The sequence below is a fragment of the Daphnia pulicaria genome, chromosome 4, assembly GCF_021234035.1.
Source record: "Daphnia pulicaria isolate SC F1-1A chromosome 4, SC_F0-13Bv2, whole genome shotgun sequence".
Classification (NCBI taxonomy): Eukaryota; Metazoa; Arthropoda; class Branchiopoda; order Diplostraca; family Daphniidae; genus Daphnia; species Daphnia pulicaria.
Genome location: NC_060916.1, coordinates 17,451,065 through 17,472,367, shown reverse-complemented (window position 1 = coordinate 17,472,367; position 21,303 = coordinate 17,451,065).

Below are 21,303 nucleotides of genomic sequence, written 5' to 3'. Positions count from 1 at the left end.
TTGGAAAAATAATTTGTTTTTCTGATCGACGCCTTAGCCCACTCGACGCGGTTCGGGGGCTCTCTTATTATCACCCAGCTCGAGATTCGAACCGAGAGCCAACTTGCATTGGAAAATTAATTTTTTTCTGATCGACGCCTTAGCCCACTCGACGCGGTTCGGGGGCTCTCTTATTATCACCCAGCTCTAGATTCGAAACCCGATCCGACCCGACCAGACCCGACCCGAATTGAATTCGAAATTTTTTTTTCGATCGACGGCTTTGCCCACTCGACTGTTCGGGGCTCTCTTATTATCACCCAGCTCGAGATTCGAACCGAGAGCCAACTTGCATTGGAAAAATAATTTTTTTTTCTGATCGACGCCTTAGCCCACTCGACGCGGTTCGGGGGCTCTCTTGTTATCAACCAGCTCAAGATTCGAAACCCGACCCGACTTGAATTTGAAAATTTTTTTTTCTATCGACGCCTTAGCCTTCTCGACGCGGTTCGGGGGCTCTCTCTTATTATCACCCAGCTCGAGAATTCGAACCGAGAGCCAACTTGCATTGGAAAATGAATTTTTTTCTGATCGACGCCTTAGCCCACTCGACGCGGTTCGGGGGCTCTCTTATTATCACCAAGCTCGAGATTCGAACCGAGAGCCAACTTGCATTGGAAAATGAATTTTTTTCTGATCGACGCCTTTGCTCACTCGACTGTTCGGGGCTCTCTTATTATCAACCAGCTCGAGATTCGAAACCAGACCCGACCCGACCCGACCCGACCCGACCAGACTTGAATTTGAAAATTTTGTTTTCGATCTACGCCTTTGCCCACTCGACTGTTCGGGGCTCTCTTATTATCAACCAGCTCGAGATTCGAAACCCGACCCGACCCGACCCGACTTGAATTTGAAATTTTTTTTTCGATCGACGCCTTTGCCCACTCGACTGTTCGGGGCTCTCTTATTATCAACCAGCTCGAGATTCGAACCGAGAGCCAACTTGCATTGGAAAAAAAAAAAATTTCTGATCGACGCCTTAGCCCACTCGACGCGGTTCGGGGGCTCTCTTATTATCACCCAGCTCGAGATTCGAACCGTGCATTGGAAAAGTTAATTTTTTTTTTAATCGACGCCTTAGCCCACTCGACGCGGTTCGGGGGCTCTCTTATTATCACCCAGCTCGAGATTCGAACCGTGCATTGAAAAAATAATTTGTTTTTCTGATCGACGCCTTAGCCCACTCGAAGCGGTTCAGGGGCTCTCTTATTATCACCCAGCTCGAGATTCGAACCGAGAGCCAACTTGCATTGGAAAAATAATTTTTTTTTCTGATCGATGCCTTAGCCCACTCGACTCGGTTCGGGGGCTCTCTATCACCCAGCTCGAGATTCGAACCGAGAGCCAACTTGCATTGGAAAATGAATTTTTTTCTGATCGACGCCTTAGCCCACTTGACGTGGTTCGGGGGCTCTCTTATTATCACCCAGCTCGAGATTTGAACTGAGAGTCAACTTGCATTGGAAAAAAAAAAATTTTCTGATCGATGCCTTAGCCCACTCGACGCGGTTCGGGGGCTCTCTTATTATCACCCAGCTCGAGATTCGAACCGTGCATTCCAAAAGTTAATTTTTTTTTTCGATCGACGCCTTAGCCCACTCGACTGTTCGGGGTTCTCTTATTATCAACCAGTTCGAGATTCGAAACCCGACCCGACCCGACTTGAATTTAAAATTTTTTTTTTCGATCGACGCCTTTGCCCACTCGACTGTGCGGGGCTCTCTTATTATCAACCAGCTCGAGATTCGAAACCCGACCCGACCCGACTTGAATTTGAAATTTTTTTTTTTCATCGACGCCTTTGCCCACTCGACTGTTCGGGACTCTCTTATTATCAACCAGCTCGAGATTCGAACCGAGTTCCAACTTGCATTGGAAAATTAATTTTTTTCCGATCGACGCCTTAGCCCACTCGACGCGGTTCGGGGGCTCACTTATTATCACCGAGCTCGAGATTCGAACCGAGAGCCAACTTGCATTAGAAAATGAATTTTTTTCTGATCGACGCCTTAGCCCACTCGACGCGGTTCAGGGGCTCTCTTATTATCACCCAGCTCGAGATTCGAACCGTGCATTGCAAAAATAATTTGTTTTTCTGATCGACGCCTTAGCCCACTCGACGCGGTTCGGGGGCTCTCTTATTATCACCCAGCTCGAGATTCGAACCGAGAGCGCACTTGCATTGGAAAAATAATTTTTTTTTCTGATCGATGCCTTAGCCCACTCGACGCGGTTCGGGGGCTCTCTTATTATTATCCAGCTTGAGATTTGAACTGAGAGTCAACTTGCATTGGAAAATTTTTTTTTTTCTGATCGATGCCTTAGCCCACTCGACGCGGTTCGGGGGCTCTCTTATTATCACCCAGCTCGAGATTCGAACCGTGCATTGGAAAAATAATTTGTTTTTCTGATCGACGCCTTAGCCCACTCGACGCGGTTCGAGGGCTCTCTTATGATCACCCAGCTCGAGATTCGAACCGAGAGCTAACTTGCATTGGAAAATGATTTTTTTTCTAATCGACGCCTTAACCCACTTGACGTGGTTCGGGGGCTCTCTTATTATCATCCAGCTCGAGATTCGAACCGAGAGTCAACTTGCATTGGAAAAAAAAAAATTTCTGATAGACGCCTTAGCCCACTCGACGCGGTTCGGGGGCTCTCTTATTATCACCCAGCTCGAGATTCGAACCGTGCATTGGAAAAGTTAATTTTTTTTTTAAATCGACGCCTTAGCCCACTCGACGCGGTTCGGGGGCTCTCTTATTATCACCCAGCTCGAGATTCGAACCGTGCATTGGAAAAATAATTTGTTTTTCTGATCGACGCCTTAGCCCACTCGACGCGGTTCGAGGGCTCTCTTATGATCACCCAGCTCGAGATTCGAACCGAGAGCGCACTTGCATTGGAAAAATAATTTTTTTTTCTGATCGATGCCTTAGCCCACTCGACGCGGTTCGGGGGCTCTCTTATTATCACCCAGCTCGAGATTCGAACCAAGAGCGAACTTGCATTGGAAAAATAATTTTTTTTTCTGATCGACGCCTTAGCCCACTCGACGCGGTTCGGGGGCTCTCTTATTTTCATCCAGCTCGAGATTTGAACCGAGAGTCAACTTGCATTGGAAAAATAATTTTTTTTTCTGATCGATGCCTTAGCCCACTCGACGCGGTTCGGGGGCTCTCTTATTATCACCCAGCTCGAGATTCGAACCGAGAGCTAACTTGCATTGGAAAATGATTTTTTTTCTAATCGACGCCTTAACCCACTTGACGTGGTTCGGGGCTCTCTTATTATCATCCAGCTCGAGATTCGAACCGAGAGTCAACTTGCATTGGAAAAAAAAAAAAATTTCTTATCGACGCCTTAGCCCACTCGACGCGGTTCGGGGGCTCTCTTATTATCACCCAGCTCGAGATTCGAACCGTGCATTGGAAAAGTTAATTTTTTTTTAAATCGACGCCTTAGCCCACTCGACGCGGTTCGGGGGCTCTCTTATTATCACCCAGCTCGAGATTCGAACCGTGCATTGGAAAAGTTAATTTTTTTTTTAAATCGACGCCTTAGCCCACTCGACGCGGTTCGGGGGCTCTCTTATTATCACCCAGCTCGAGATTCGAACCGTGCATTGAAAAAATAATTTGTTTTTCTGATCGACGCCTTAGCCCACTCGACGCGGTTCGGGGGCTCTCTTATTATCACCCAGCTCGAGATTCGAACCGAGAGCGCACTTGCATTGGAAAAATAATTTTTTTTTCTGATCGATGCCTTAGCCCACTCGACGCGGTTCGGGGGCTCTCTTATTATCATCCAGCTCGAGATTTGAACTGAGAGTCAACTTGCATTGGAAAATTTTTTTTTCTGATCGATGCCTTAGCCCACTCGACGCGGTTCGGGGGCTCTCTTATTATCACCCAGCTCGAGATTCGAACCGTGCATTGGAAAAATAATTTGTTTTTCTGATCGACGCCTTAGCCCACTCGACGCGGTTCGAGGGCTCTCTTATGATCACCCAGCTCGAGATTCGAACCGAGAGCGCACTTGCATTGGAAAAATAATTTTTTTTTCTGATCGATGCCTTAGCCCACTCGACGCGATTCGGGGGCTCTCTTATTATCACCCAGCTCGAGATTCGAACCAAGAGCGAACTTGCATTGGAAAAATAATTTTTTTTTCTGATCGACGCCTTAGCCCACTCGACGCGGTTCGGAGGCTCTCTTATTTTCATCCAGCTCGAGATTTGAACCGAGAGTCAACTTGCATTGGAAAAATAATTTTTTTTCTGATCGATGCCTTAGCCCACTCGACGCGGTTCGGGGGCTCTCTTATTATCATCAAGCTCGAGATTCGAACCGAGAGCCAACTTGCATTGGAAAATGAATTTTTTTCTGATCGACGCCTTAGCCCACTCGACGCGGTTCAGGGGCTCTCTTATTATCACCCAGCTCGAGATTCGAACCGAGAGCCAACTTGCATTGGAAAAATAATTTTTTTTTCTGATCGATGCCTTAGCCCACTCGACGCGGTTCGGGGGCTCTCTTATTATCACCCAGCTCGAGATTCGAACCGAGAGCTAACTTGCATTGGAAAATGATTTTTTTTCTAATCGACGCCTTAGCCCACTTGACGTGGTTCGGGGGCTGTCTTATTATCATCCAGCTCGAGATTCGAACCGTGCATTGCAAAAATAATTTGTTTTTCTGATCGACGCCTTAGCCCACTCGACGCGGTTCGGGGGCTCTCTTATTATCATCCAGCTCGAGATTTGAACTGAGAGTCAACTTGCATTGGAAAAATTTTTTTTTTCTGATCGATGCCTTAGCCCACTCGACGCGGTTCGGGGGCTCTCTTATTATCACCCAGCTCGAGATTCGAACCGTGCATTGGAAAAATAATTTGTTTTTCTGATCGACGCCTTAGCCCACTCGACGCGGTTCGGGGGTTCTCTTTTAATCACCCAGCTCGAGATTCGAACCGAGAGCCAACTTGCATTGGAAAATGATTTTTTTTCTGATCGACGCCTTAGCCGACTCGACGCGGTTCGGGGGCTCTCTTATTATCACCGAGCTCGAGATTCGAACCGAGAGCCAACTTGCATTAGAAAATGAATTTTTTTCTGATCGACGCCTTAGCCCACTCGACGCGGTTCGGGGGCTCTCTTATTATCACCCAGCAACTTGAATTTGAAAATTTTGTTTTCGATCGACGCCTTTGCCCACTCGACTGTTCGGGGCTCTCTTATTATCAACCAGCTCGAGATTCGAAACCCGACCCGACCCGACTTGAATTTGAAAATTTTTTTTTTTGATCGACGCCTTAGCCCACTCGACTGTTCAGGGCTCTCTTATTATCAACCAGCTCGAGATTCGAAACCCGACCCGACCCGACTTGAATTTAAAATTTTTTTTTTTCGATCGACGCCTTTGCCCACTCGACTGTTCGGGGCTCTCTGATTATCAACCAGCTCGATATTCGAAACCTCACCCGACCCGACCCGACCCGACTTGAATTTGAAAATTTTGTTTTCGATCGAAGCCTTTGCCCACTCGACTGTTCGGGGCACTCTTATCATCAACCAGCTCGAGATTCGAAACCCGACCCGACTTGAATTTGAAATTTTTTTTTCGATCGACGCCTTTACCCACTCGACTGTTCGGGGCTCTCTTATTATCAACCAGCTCGAGATGCGAAACCCGACCCGACCCGACTTGAATTTGAAAAATTTATTTTTTGATCGACGCCTTTGCCCACTCGACGCGGTTCGGGGTTCTCTTATTATCAACCAGCTCGAGATTCGAACCGAGAGCCAACTTGCATTGGAAAATGAGCTCGAGATTTCGAGATTTCGAGCTCGAGATTCGAACCGAGAGTCAACTTGCATTGGAAAAATAGCCCACTCGACGCGGTTCGGGTGCTCTCTTATTATCACCCAGCTCGAGATCGAACCAAGAGCCAACTTGCATTGGAAAATTAATTTTTTTCCGATCGACGCCTTAGCCCACTCGACGCGGTTCGGGGGCTCTCTTATTATCACCCAGCTCGAGATTCGAACCGTGCATTGAAAAAATAATTTGTTTTTCTGATCGACGCCTTAGCCCACTCGACGCGGTTCGGGGGCTCTCTTATTATCACCCAGCTCGAGATTCGAACCGAGAGCGCACTTGCATTGGAAAAATAATTTTTTTTTCTGATCGATGCCTTAGCCCACTCGACGCGGTTCGGGGGCTCTCTTATTATCATCCAGCTCGAGATTTGAACTGAGAGTCAACTTGCATTGGAAAATTTTTTTTTCTGATCGATGCCTTAGCCCACTCGACGCGGTTCGGGGGCTCTCTTATTATCATCAAGCTCGAGATTCGAACCGAGAGCCAACTTGCATTGGAAAATGAATTTTTTTCTGATCGACGCCTTAGCCCACTCGACGCGGTTCAGGGGCTCTCTTATTATCAACCAGCTCGAGATTCGAACCGAGAGCCAACTTGCATTGGAAAAATAATTTTTTTTTCTGATCGATGCCTTAGCCCACTCGACGCGGTTCGGGGGCTCTCTTATTATCACCCAGCTCGAGATTCGAACCGAGAGCTAACTTGCATTGGAAAATGATTTTTTTTCTAATCGACGCCTTAGCCCACTTGACGTGGTTCGGGGGCTCTCTTATTATCATCCAGCTCGAGATTCGAACCGAGAGTCAACTTGCATTGGAAAAAAAAAAAAATTTCTGATCGACGCCTTAGCCCACTCGACGCGGTTCGGGGGCTCTCTTATTATCACCCAGCTCGAGATTCGAACCGTGCATTGGAAAAGTTAATTTTTTTTTTAAATCGACGCCTTAGCCCACTCGACGCGGTTTGGGGGCTCTCTTATTATCACCCAGCTCGAGATTCGAACCGTGCATTGAAAAAATAATTTGTTTTTCTGATCGACGCCTTAGCCCACTCGACGCGGTTCGGGGGCTCTCTTATTATCATCCAGCTCGAGATTCGAACCGAGGGTCAACTTGCATTGGAAAAATAATTTTTTTTTCTGATCGACGCCTTAGCCCACTCGACGCGGTTCGGGGGCTCTCTTATTATCACCCAGCTCTAGATTCCAAACCCGATCCGACCCGATCCGACCCGACCCGACCCGACCCGACCCGACTTGAATTCGAAATTTTTTTTTCGATCGACGGCTTTGCCCACTCGACTGTTCGGGGCTCTCTTATTATCACCCAGCTCGAGATTCGAACCGAGAGCCAACTTGCATTAGAAAATGAATTTTTTTCTGATCGACGCCTTAGCCCACTCGACGCGGTTCAGGGGCTCTCTTATTATCACCCAGCTCGAGATTCGAACCGAGAGCGCACTTGCATTGGAAAAATAATTTTTTTTTCTGATCGATGCCTTAGCCCACTCGACGCGGTTCGGGGGCTCTCTTATTATCATCCAGCTCGAGATTTGAACTGAGAGTCAACTTGCATTGGAAAAATTTTTTTTTCTGATCGATGCCTTAGCCCACTCGACGCGGTTCGGGGGCTCTCTTATTATCACCCAGCTCGAGATTCGAACCGTGCATTGGAAAAATAATTTGTTTTTCTGATCGACGCCTTAGCCCACTCGACGCGGTTCGGGGGTTCTCTTTTAATCACCCAGCTCGAGATTCGAACCGAGAGCCAACTTGCATTGGAAAATGATTTTTTTTCTGATCGACGCCTTAGCCGACTCGACGCGGTTCGGGGGCTCTCTTATTATCACCGAGCTCGAGATTCGAACCGAGAGCCAACTTGCATTAGAAAATGAATTTTTTTCTGATCGACGCCTTAGCCCACTCGACGCGGTTCTGGGGCTCTCTTATTATCACCCAGCAACTTGAATTTGAAAATTTTGTTTTCGATCGACGCCTTTGCCCACTCGACTGTTCGGGGCTCTCTTATTATCAACCAGCTCGAGATTCGAAACCCGACCCGACCCGACTTGAATTTGAAAAATTTTTTTTTTGATCGACGCCTTAGCCCACTCGACTGTTCGGGGCTCTCTTATTATCAACCAGCTCGAGATTCGAAACCCGACCCGACCCGACTTGAATTTAAAATTTTTTTTTTTTCGATCGACGCCTTTGCCCACTCGACTGTTCGGGGCTCTCTGATTATCAACCAGCTCGATATTCGAAACCTCACCCGACCCGACCCGACCCGACTTGAATTTGAAAATTTTGTTTTCGATCGAAGCCTTTGCCCACTCGACTGTTCGGGGCACTCTTATCATCAACCAGCTCGAGATTCGAAACCCGACCCGACCCGACCCGACTTGAATTTGAAATTTTTTTTTCGATCGACGCCTTTACCCACTCGACTGTTCGGGGCTCTCTTATTATCAACCAGCTCCAGATGCGAAACCCGACCCGACCCGACTTGAATTTGAAAAATTTATTTTTTGATCGACGCCTTTGCCCACTCGACTGTTCGGGACTTTCTTATTATCAACCAGCTCGAGATTCGAACCGAGTTCCAACTTGCATTGGAAAATGAATTTTTTTCTGATCGACGCCTTAGCCCACTCGACGCGGTTCGGGGTTCTCTTATTATCAACCAGCTCGAGATTCGAACCGAGAGCCAACTTGCATTGGAAAATGAATTTTTTTCTGATCGAAGCCTTAGCCCACTCGACGCGGTTCGGGTGCTCTCTTATTATCACCCAGCTCGAGATCGAACCAAGAGCCAACTTGCATTGGAAAATTAATTTTTTTCCGATCGACGCCTTAGCCCACTCGACGCGGTTCGGGGGCTCTCTTATTATCACCGAGCTCGAGATTCGAACCGAGAGCCAACTTGCATTAGAAAATGATTTTTTTTCTGATCGACGCCTTAGCCCACTCGACGCGGTTCGGGGGCTCTCTTATTATCACCCAGCTCGAGATTCGAACCGTGCATTGGAAAAATAATTTGTTTTTCTGATCGACGCCTTAGCCCACTCGACGCGGTTCGGGGGCTCTCTTGTTATCAACCAGCTCAAGATTCGAAACCCGACCCGACTTGAATTTGAAATTTTTTTTTTCTATCGACGCCTTAGCCCACTCGACGCGGTTCGAGGGCTCTCTTATGATCACCCAGCTCGAGATTCGAACCGAGAGCGCACTTGCATTGGAAAAATAATTTTTTTTTCTGATCGATGCCTTAGCCCACTCGACGCGGTTCGGGGGCTCTCTTATTATCACCCAGCTCGAGATTCGAACCAAGAGCGAACTTGCATTGGAAAAATAATTTTTTTTTCTGATCGACGCCTTAGCCCACTCGACGCGGTTCGGAGGCTCTCTTATTTTCATCCAGCTCGAGATTTGAACCGAGAGTCAACTTGCATTGGAAAAATAATTTTTTTTTCTGATCGATGCCTTAGCCCACTCGACGCGGTTCGGGGGCTCTCTTATTATCATCAAGCTCGAGATTCGAACCGAGAGCCAACTTGCATTGGAAAATGAATTATTTTCTGATCGACGCCTTAGCCCACTCGACGCGGTTCAGGGGCTCTCTTATTATCACCCAGCTCGAGATTCGAACCGAGAGCCAACTTGCATTGGAAAAATAATTTTTTTTTCTGATCGATGCCTTAGCCCACTCGACGCGGTTCGGGGGCTCTCTTATTATCACCCAGCTCGAGATTCGAACCGAGAGCTAACTTGCATTGGAAAATGATTTTTTTTCTAATCGACGCCTTAGCCCACTTGACGTGGTTCGGGGGCTCTCTTATTATCACCCAGCTCGAGATTCGAACCGTGCATTGGAAAAGTTAATTTTTTTTTTAAATCGACGCCTTAGCCCACTCGACGCGGTTTGGGGGCTCTCTTATTATCACCCAGCTCGAGATTCGAACCGTGCATTGAAAAAATAATTTGTTTTTCTGATCGACGCCTTAGCCCACTCGACGCGGTTCGGGGGCTCTCTTATTATCATCCAGCTCGAGATTCGAACCGAGAGTCAACTTGCATTGGAAAAATAATTTTTTTTTCTGATCGACGCCTTAGCCCATTCGACGCGGTTCGGGGGCTCTCTTATTATCACCCAGCTCTAGATTCCAAACCCGATCCGACCCGACCCGACCCGACCCGACCCGACCCGACTTGAATTCGAAATTTTTTTTTCGATCGACGGCTTTGCCCACTCGACTGTTCGGGGCTCTCTTATTATCACCCAGCTCGAGATTCGAACCGAGAGCCAACTTGCATTAGAAAATGAATTTTTTTCTGATCGACGCCTTAGCCCACTCGACGCGGTTCAGGGGCTCTCTTATTATCACCCAGCTCGAGATTCGAACCGTGCATTGCAAAAATAATTTGTTTTTCTGATCGACGCCTTAGCCCACTCGACGCGGTTTGGGGGCTCTCTTATTATCACCCAGCTCGAGATTCGAACCGTGCATTGAAAAAATAATTTGTTTTTCTGATCGACGCCTTAGCCCACTCGACGCGGTTCGGGGGCTCTCTTATTATCATCCAGCTCGAGATTCGAACCGAGAGTCAACTTGCATTGGAAAAATAATTTTTTTTTCTGATCGACGCCTTAGCCCACTCGACGCGGTTCGGGGGCTCTCTTATTATCACCCAGCTCTAGATTCCAAACCCGATCCGACCCGACCCGACCCGACCCAACCCGACTTGAATTCGAAATTTTTTTTTCGATCGACGGCTTTGCCCACTCGACTGTTCGGGGCTCTCTTATTATCACCCAGCTCGAGATTCGAACCGAGAGCCAACTTGCATTAGAAAATGAATTTTTTTCTGATCGACGCCTTAGCCCACTCGACGCGGTTCAGGGGCTCTCTTATTATCACCCAGCTCGAGATTCGAACCGTGCATTGCAAAAATAATTTGTTTTTCTGATCGACGCCTTAGCCCACTCGACGCGGTTCGGGGGCTCTCTTATTATCATCCAGCTCGAGATTTGAACTGAGAGTCAACTTGCATTGGAAAAATTTTTTTTTTCTGATCGATGCCTTAGCCCACTCGACGCGGTTCTGGGGCTCTCTTATTATCACCCAGCAACTTGAATTTGAAAATTTTTTTTTTGATCGACGCCTTAGCCCACTCGACTGTTCGGGGCTCTCTTATTATCAACCAGCTCGAGATTCGAAACCCGACCCGACCCGACTTGAATTTAAAATTTTTTTTTTTCGATCGACGCCTTTGCCCACTCGACTGTTCGGGGCTCTCTGATTATCAACCAGCTCGATATTCGAAACCTCACCCGACCCGACCCGACCCGACTTGAATTTGAAAATTTTGTTTTCGATCGAAGCCTTTGCCCACTCGACTGTTCGGGGCACTCTTATCATCAACCAGCTCGAGATTCGAAACCCGACCCGACCCGACCCGACTTGAATTTGAAATTTTTTTTTCGATCGACGCCTTTACCCACTCGACTGTTCGGGGCTCTCTTATTATCAACCAGCTCGAGATGCGAAACCCGACCCGACCCGACTTGAATTTGAAAAATTTATTTTTTGATCGACGCCTTTGCCCACTCGACGCGGTTCGGGGTTCTCTTATTATCAACCAGCTCGAGATTCGAACCGAGAGCCAACTTGCATTGGAAAATGAATTTTTTTCTGATCGAAGCCTTAGCCCACTCGACGCGGTTCGGGTGCTCTCTTATTATCACCCAGCTCGAGATCGAACCAAGAGCCAACTTGCATTGGAAAATTAATTTTTTTCCGATCGACGCCTTAGCCCACTCGACGCGGTTCGGGGGCTCTCTTATTATCACCGAGCTCGAGATTCGAACCGAGAGCCAACTTGCATTAGAAAATGATTTTTTTTCTGATCGACGCCTTAGCCCACTCGACGCGGTTCGGGGGCTCTCTTATTATCACCCAGCTCGAGATTCGAACCGTGCATTGGAAAAATAATTTGTTTTTCTGATCGACGCCTTAGCCCACTCGACGCGGTTCGGGGGCTCTCTTGTTATCAACCAGCTCAAGATTCGAAACCCGACCCGACTTGAATTTGAAATTTTTTTTTTCTATCGACGCCTTAGCCTTCTCGACGCGGTTCGGGGGCTCTCTCTTATTATCACCCAGCTCGAGAATTCGAACCGAGAGCCAACTTGCATTGGAAAATGAATTTTTTTCTGATCGACGCCTTAGCCCACTCGACGCGGTTCGGGGGCTCTCTTATTATCGCCAAGCTCGAGATTCGAACCGAGAGCCAACTTGCATTGGAAAATGAATTTTTTTCTGATCGACGCCTTAGCCCACTTTACGTGGTTCGGGGGCTCTCTTATTATCATCCAGCTCGAGATTCGAACCGAGACTCAACTTGCATTGGAAAAATAATTTTTTTTTCTGATCGACGCCTTAGCCTTCTCGACGCGGTTCGGGGGCTCTCTCTTATTATCACCCAGCTCGAGAATTCGAACCGAGAGCCAACTTGCTTTGGAAAATGAATTTTTTTCTGATCGACGCCTTAGCCTACTCGACGCGGTTCGGGGGCTCTGTTATTATCACCCAGCTCGAGATTCGAACCGTGCATTGGAAAAATAATTTGTTTATCTAACGACGCATAAGCCCACTCGACGCGGTTCGGGGGCTCTCATATTATCACCCAGCTCGAGATTCGAACCGAGAGCGCACTTGCATTGGAAAAATATTTTTTTTTTTTGATCGATGCCTTAGCCCACTCGACGCGGTTCGGGGGCTCTCTTATTATCATCCAGCTCGAGATTTGAACTGAGAGTCAACTTGAATTGGATTTTTTTTTTTCTGATCGATGCCTTAGCCCACTCGACGCGGTTCGGGGGCTCTCTTATTATCACCCAGCTCGAGATTCGAACCGTGCATTGGAAAAAAAATTTGTTTTTCTGATCGACGCCTTAGCCCACTCGACGCGGTTCGGGGTTCTCTTATTATCAACCAGCTCGAGATTCGAACCGAGAGCCAACTTGCATAAGAAAATGAATTTTTTTTTGATCGACGCCTTAGCCCACTCGACGCGGTTCTGGGGATCTCTTATTATCACCCAGCAACTTGAATTTGAAAATTTTGTTTTCGATCGACGCCTTTGCCCACTCGACTGTTCGGGGCTCTCTTATTATCAACCAGCTCGAGATTCGAAACCCGACCCGACCCGACTTGAATTTGAAATTTTTTTTTTTCGATCGACGCCTTAGCCCACTCGACTGTTCGGGGCTCTCTTATTATCAACCAGCTCGAGATGCGAAACCCGACCCGACCCGACTTGAATTTGAAATTTTTTTTTTTCGATCGACGCCTTAGCCCACTCGACTGTTCGGGGCTCTCTTATTATCAACCAGCTCGAGATTCGAAACCCGACCCGACCCGACTTGAATTTAAAATATTTTTTTTTCGATCGACGCCTTTGCCCACTCGACTGTTCGGGGCTCTCTGATTATCAACCAGCTCGATATTCGAAACCTCACCCGACCCGACCCGACCCGACTTGAATTTGAAAATTTTGTTTTCGATCGACGCCTTTGCCCACTCGACTGTTCGGGGCACTCTTATCATCAACCAGTTCGAGATTCGAAACCCGACCCGACCCGACCCGACTTGAATTTGAAATTTTTTTTTCGATCGACGCCTTTGCCCACTCGACTGTTCGGGGCTCTCTTATTATCAACCAGCTCGAGATTCGAAACCCGACCCGACCCGACTTGAATTTGAAAAATTTTTTTTTTGATCGACGCCTTTGCCCACTCGACTGTTCGGGACTCTCTTATTATCAACCAGCTCGAGATTCGAACCGAGTTCCAACTTGGATTGGAAAATTAATTTTTTTCCGATCGACGCCTTAGCCCACTCGACGCGGTTCGGGGGCTCACTTATTATCACCGAGCTCGAGATTCGAACCGAGAGCCAACTTGCATTAGAATATGAATTTTTTTCTGATCGACGCCTTAGCCCACTCGACGCGGTTCGGGGGCTCACTTATTATCACCCAGCTCGAGATTCGAACCGAGAGCCAACTTGCATTGGAAAAATAATTTTTTTTTCTGATCGATGCCTTAGCCCACTCGACGCGGTTCGGGGGCTCTCTTATTATCACCCAGCTCGAGATTCGAACCGAGTGCTAACTTGCATTGGAAAATGATTTTTTTTCTAATCGACGCCTTAACCCACTTGACGTGGTTCGGGGGCTCTCTTATTATCATCCAGCTCGAGATTCGAACCGAGAGTCAACTTGCATTGGAAAAATAATTTTTTTTTTTCTGATCGATGCCTTAGCCCACTCGACGCGGTTCGGGGGCTCTCTTATTATCACCCAGCTCGAGATTCGAACCGTGCATTGGAAAAATAATTTGTTTTTCTGATCGACGCCTTAGCCCACTCGACGCGGTTCGGGGTTCTCTTATTATCAACCAGCTCGAGATTCGAACCGAGAGCCAACTTGCATTGGAAAATGAATTTTTTTCTGATCGACGCCTTAGCCCACTCGACGCGGTTCGGGTGCTCTCTTATTATCACCCAGCTCGAGATTCGAACCAAGAGCCAACTTGCATTGGAAAATTAATTTTTTTCCGATCGACGCCTTAGCCCACTCGACGCGGTTCGGGGGCTCTCTTATTATCACCGAGCTCGAGATTCGAACCGAGAGCCAACTTGCATTAGAAAATGAATTTTTTTCTGATCGACGCCTTAGCCCACTCGACGCGGTTCTGGGGCTCTCTTATTATCACCCAGCAACTTGAATTTGAAAATTTTGTTTTCGATCGACGCCTTTGCCCACTCGACTGTTCGGGGCTCTCTTATTATCAACCAGCTCGAGATTCGAAACCCGACCCGACCCGACTTGAATTTGAAATTTTTTTTTTCGATCGACGCCTTAGCCCACTCGACTGTTCGGGGCTCTCTTATTATCAACCAGCTCGAGATTCGAAACCCGACCCGACCCGACTTGAATTTAAAATATTTTTTTTTCGATCGACGCCTTTGCCCACTCGACTGTTCGGGGCTCTCTGATTATCAACCAGCTCGAGATTCGAAACCCGACCCGACCCGACCCGACTTGAATTTGAAATTTTTTTTTCGATCGACGCCTTTGCCCACTCGACTGTTCGGGGCTCTCTTATTATCAACCAGCTCGAGATTCGAAACCCGACCCGACCCGACTTGAATTTGAAAATTTTTTTTTTTTATCGACGCCTTTGCCCACTCGACTGTTCGGGACTCTCTTATTATCAACCAGCTCGAGATTCGCACCGAGTTCCAACTTGCATTGGAAAATTAATTTTTTTCCGATCGACGCCTTAGCCCACTCGACGCGGTTCGGGGGCTCACTTATTATCACCGAACTCGAGATTCGAACCGAGAGCCAACTTGCATTAGAAAATGAATTTTTTTCTGATCGACGCCTTAGCCCACTCGACGCAGTTCGGGGGCTCTCTTATTATCACCCAGCTCGAGATTCGAACCGTGCATTGGAAAAATAATTTGTTTTTCTGATCGACGCCTTAGCCCACTCGACGCGGTTCGGGGGCTCTCTTATTATCACCCAGCTCGAGATTCGAACCGAGAGCGCACTTGCATTGGAAAAATAATTTTTTTTTCTGATCGATGCCTTAGCCCACTCGACGCGGTTCGGGGGCTCTCTTATTATCACCCAGCTCGAGATTCGAACCAAGAGCGAACTTGCATTGGAAAAATAATTTTTTTTTCTGATCGACGCCTTAGCCCACTCGACGCGGTTCGGGGGCTCTCTTATTATCATCCAGCTCGAGATTTGAACCGAGAGTCAACTTGCATTGGAAAAATAATTTTTTTTTCTGATCGATGCCTTAGCCCACTCGACGCGGTTCGGGGGCTCTCTTATTATCACCCAGCTCGAGATTCGAACCGAGAGCCAACTTGCATTGGAAAATAAATTTTTTTCTGATCGACGCCTTAGCCCACTTGACGTGGTTCGGGGGCTCTCTTATTATCATCCAGCTCGAGATTCGAACCGAGAGTCAACTTGCATTGGAAAAATAATTTTTTTTTCTGATCGACGCCTTAGCCCACTCGACGCGGTTCGGGGGCTCTCTTATTATCACCCAGCTCTAGATTCCAAACCCGATCCGACCCGACCCGACCCGACCCGACTTGAATTACAAATTTTTTTTTCGATCGACGGCTTTGCCCACTCGACTGTTCGGGGCTCTCTTATTATCACCCAGCTCGAGATTCGAACCGAGAGCCAACTTGCATTGGAAAAATAATTTTTTTTTCTGATCGACGCCTTAGCCCACTCGACGCGGTTCGGGGGCTCTGTTATTATCACCCAGCTCGAGATTCGAACCGTGCATTGGAAAAATAATTTGTTTTTCTGATCGACGCCTTAGCCCACTCGACGCGGTTCGGGGGCTCTCTTATTATCATCCAGCTCGAGATTTGAACTGAGAGTCAACTTGCATTGGAAAATTTTTTTTTTTCTGATCGATGCCTTAGCCCACTCGACGCGGTTCGGGGGCTCTCTTATTATCACCCAGCTCGAGATTCGAACCGTGCATTGGAAAAATAATTTGTTTTTCTGATCGACGCCTTAGCCCACTCGACGCGGTTCGGGGGTTCTCTTATAATCACCCAGCTCGAGATTCGAACCGAGAGCCAACTTGCATTGGAAAATGAATTTTTTTCTGATCGACGCCTTAGCCGACTCGACGCGGTTCGGGGGCTCTCTTATTATCACCGAGCTCGAGATTCGAACCGAGAGCCAACTTGCATTAGAAAATGAATTTTTTTCTGATCGACGCCTTAGCCCACCCGACGCGGTTCTGGGGCTCTCTTATTATCACCCAGCAACTTGAATTTGAAAATTTTGTTTTCGATCGACGCCTTTGCCCACTCGACTGTTCGGGGCTCTCTTATTATCAACCAGCTCGAGATTCGAAACCCGACCCGACCCGACTTGAATTTAAAATATTTTTTTTTCGATCGACGCCTTTGCCCACTCGACTGTTCGGGGCTCTCTGATTATCAACCAGCTCGATATTCGAAACCTCACCCGACCCGACCCGACCCGACCCGACCCGACTTGAATTTGAAAATTTTGTTTTCGATCGACGCCTTTGCCCACTCGACTGTTCGGGGCACTCTTATCATCAACCAGCTCGAGATTCGAAACCCGACCCGACCCGACCCGACTTGAATTTGAAATTTTTTTTTCGATCGACGCCTTTGCCCACTCGACTGTTCGGGGCTCTCTTATTATCAACCAGCTCGAGATTCGAAACCCGACCCGACCCGACTTGAATTTGAAAATTTTTTTTTTTTATCGACGCCTTTGCCCACTCGACTGTTCGGGACTCTCTTATTATCAACCAGCTCGAGATTCGCACCGAGTTCCAACTTGCATTGGAAAATTAATTTTTTTCCGATCGACGCCTTAGCCCACTCGACGCGGTTCGGGGGCTCACTTATTATCACCGAACTCGAGATTCGAACCGAGAGCCAACTTGCATTAGAAAATGAATTTTTTTCTGATCGACGCCTTAGCCCACTCGACGCAGTTCGGGGGCTCTCTTATTATCACCCAGCTCGAGATTCGAACCGTGCATTGGAAAAATAATTTGTTTTTCTGATCGACGCCTTAGCCCACTCGACGCGGTTCGGGGGCTCTCTTATTATCATCCAGCTCGAGATTTGAACCGAGAGTCAACTTGCATTGGAAAAATAATTTTTTTTTCTGATCGATGCCTTAGCCCACTCGACGCGGTTCGGGGGCTCTCTTATTATCACCCAGCTCGAGATTCGAACCGAGAGCCAACTTGCATTGGAAAATAAATTTTTTTCTGATCGACGCCTTAGCCCACTTGACGTGGTTCGGGGGCTCTCTTATTATCATCCAGCTCGAGATTCGAACCGAGAGTCAACTTGCATTGGAAAAATAATTTTTTTTTCTGATCGACGCCTTAGCCCACTCGACGCGGTTCGGGGGCTCTCTTATTATCACCCAGCTCTAGATTCCAAACCCGATCCGACCCGACCCGACCCGACCCGACTTGAATTACAAATTTTTTTTTCGATCGACGGCTTTGCCCACTCGACTGTTCGGGGCTCTCTTATTATCACCCAGCTCGAGATTCGAACCGAGAGCCAACTTGCATTGGAAAAATAATTTTTTTTTCTGATCGACGCCTTAGCCCACTCGACGCGGTTCGGGGGCTCTGTTATTATCACCCAGCTCGAGATTCGAACCGTGCATTGGAAAAATAATTTGTTTTTCTGATCGACGCCTTAGCCCACTCGACGCGGTTCGGGGGCTCTCTTATTATCATCCAGCTCGAGATTTGAACTGAGAGTCAACTTGCATTGGAAAATTTTTTTTTTCTGATCGATGCCTTAGCCCACTCGACGCGGTTCGGGGGCTCTCTTATTATCACCCAGCTCGAGATTCGAACCGTGCATTGGAAAAATAATTTGTTTTTCTGATCGACGCCTTAGCCCACTCGACGCGGTTCGGGGGTTCTCTTATAATCACCCAGCTCGAGATTCGAACCGAGAGCCAACTTGCATTGGAAAATCAATTTTTTTCTGATCGACGCCTTAGCCGACTCGACGCGGTTCGGGGGCTCTCTTATTATCACCGAGCTCGAGATTCGAACCGAGAGCCAACTTGCATTAGAAAATGAATTTTTTTCTGATCGACGCCTTAGCCCACCCGACGCGGTTCTGGGGCTCTCTTATTATCACCCAGCTCGAGATTCGAAACCCGACCCGACCCGACTTGAATTTAAAATATTTTTTTTTCGATCGACGCCTTTGCCCACTCGACTGTTCGGGGCTCTCTGATTATCAACCAGCTCGATATTCGAAACCTCACCCGACCCGACCCGACCCGACCCGACCCGACCCGACTTGAATTTGAAAATTTTGTTTTCGATCGACGCCTTTGCCCACTCGACTGTTCGGGGCACTCTTATCATCAACCAGCTCGAGATTCGAAACCCGACCCGACCCGACCCGACTTGAATTTGAAATTTTTTTTTCGATCAACGCCTTTGCCCACTCGACTGTTCGGGACTCTCTTATTATCAACCAGCTCGAGATTCGCACCGAGTTCCAACTTGCATTGGAAAATTAATTTTTTTCCGATCGACGCCTTAGCCCACTCGACGCGGTTCGGGGGCTCACTTATTATCACCGAACTCGAGATTCGAACCGAGAGCCAACTTGCATTAGAAAATGAATTTTTTTCTGATCGACGCCTTAGCCCACTCGACGCAGTTCGGGGGCTCTCTTATTATCACCCAGCTCGAGATTCGAACCGTGCATTGGAAAAATAATTTGTTTTTCTGATCGACGCCTTAGCCCACTCGACGCGGTTCGGGGGCTCTCTTATTATCATCCAGCTCGAGATTTGAACCGAGAGTCAACTTGCATTGGAAAAATAATTTTTTTTTCTGATCGATGCCTTAGCCCACTCGACGCGGTTCGGGGGCTCTCTTATTATCACCCAGCTCGAGATTCGAACCGAGAGCCAACTTGCATTGGAAAATAAATTTTTTTCTGATCGACGCCTTAGCCCACTTGACGTGGTTCGGGGGCTCTCTTATTATCATCCAGCTCGAGATTCGAACCGAGAGTCAACTTGCATTGGAAAAATAATTTTTTTTTCTGATCGACGCCTTAGCCCACTCGACGCGGTTCGGGGGCTCTCTTATTATCACCCAGCTCTAGATTCCAAACCCGATCCGACCCGACCCGACCCGACCCGACTTGAATTACAAATTTTTTTTTCGATCGACGGCTTTGCCCACTCGACTGTTCGGGGCTCTCTTATTATCACCCAGCTCGAGATTCGAACCGAGAGCCAACTTGCATTGGAAAAATAATTTTTTTTTCTGATCGACGCCTTAGCCCACTCGACGCGGTTCGGGGGCTCTGTTATTATCACCCAGCTCGAGATTCGAACCGTGCATTGGAAAAATAATTTGTTTTTCTGATCGACGCCTTAGCCCACTCGACGCGGTTCGGGGGCTCTCTTATTATCATCCAGCTCGAGATTTGAACTGAGAGTCAACTTGCATTGGAAAATTTTTTTTTTCTGATCGATGCCTTAGCCCACTCGACGCGGTTCGGGGGCTCTCTTATTATCACCCAGCTCGAGATTCGAACCGTGCATTGGAAAAATAATTTGTTTTTCTGATCGACGCCTTAGCCCACTCGACGCGGTTCGGGGGTTCTCTTATAATCACCCAGCTCGAGATTCGAACCGAGAGCCAACTTGCATTGGAAAATCAATTTTTTTCTGATCGACGCCTTAGCCGACTCGACGCGGTTCGGGGGCTCTCTTATTATCACCGAGCTCGAGATTCGAACCGAGAGCCAACTTGCATTAGAAAATGAATTTTTTTCTGATCGACGCCTTAGCCCACCCGACGCGGTTCTGGGGCTCTCTTATTATCACCCAGCAACTTGAATTTGAAAATTTTGTTTTCGATCGACGCCTTTGCCCACTCGACTGTTCGGGGCTCTCTTATTATCAACCAGCTCGAGATTCGAAACCCGACCCGACCCGACTTGAATTTAAAATATTTTTTTTTCGATCGACGCCTTTGCCCACTCGACTGTTCGGGGCTCTCTGATTATCAACCAGCTCGATATTCGAAACCTCACCCGACCCGACCCGACCCGACCCGACCCGACCCGACTTGAATTTGAAAATTTTGTTTTCGATCGACGCCTTTGCCCACTCGACTGTTCGGGGCACTCTTATCATCAACCAGCTCGAGATTCGAAACCCGACCCGACCCGACCCGACTTGAATTTGAAATTTTTTTTTCGATCAACGCCTTTGCCCACTCGACTGTTCGGGACTCTCTTATTATCAACCAGCTCGAGATTCGCACCGAGTTCCAACTTGCATTGGAAAATTAATTTTTTTCCGATCGACGCCTTAGCCCACTCGACGCGGTTCGGGGGCTCACTTATTATCACCGAACTCGAGATTCGAACCGAGAGCCAACTTGCATTAGAAAATGAATTTTTTTCTGATCGACGCCTTAGCCCACTCGACGCAGTTCGGGGGCTCTCTTATTATCACCCAGCTCGAGATTCGAACCGTGCATTGGAAAAATAATTTGTTTTTCTGATCGACGCCTTAGCCCACTCGACGCGGTTCGGGGGCTCTCTTATTATCACCCAGCTCGAGATTCGAACCGAGAGCGCACTTGCATTGGAAAAATAATTTTTTTTTCTGATCGATGCCTTAGCCCACTCGACGCGGTTCGGGGGCTCTCTTATTATCACCCAGCTCGAGATTCGAACCAAGAGCGAACTTGCATTGGAAAAATAATTTTTT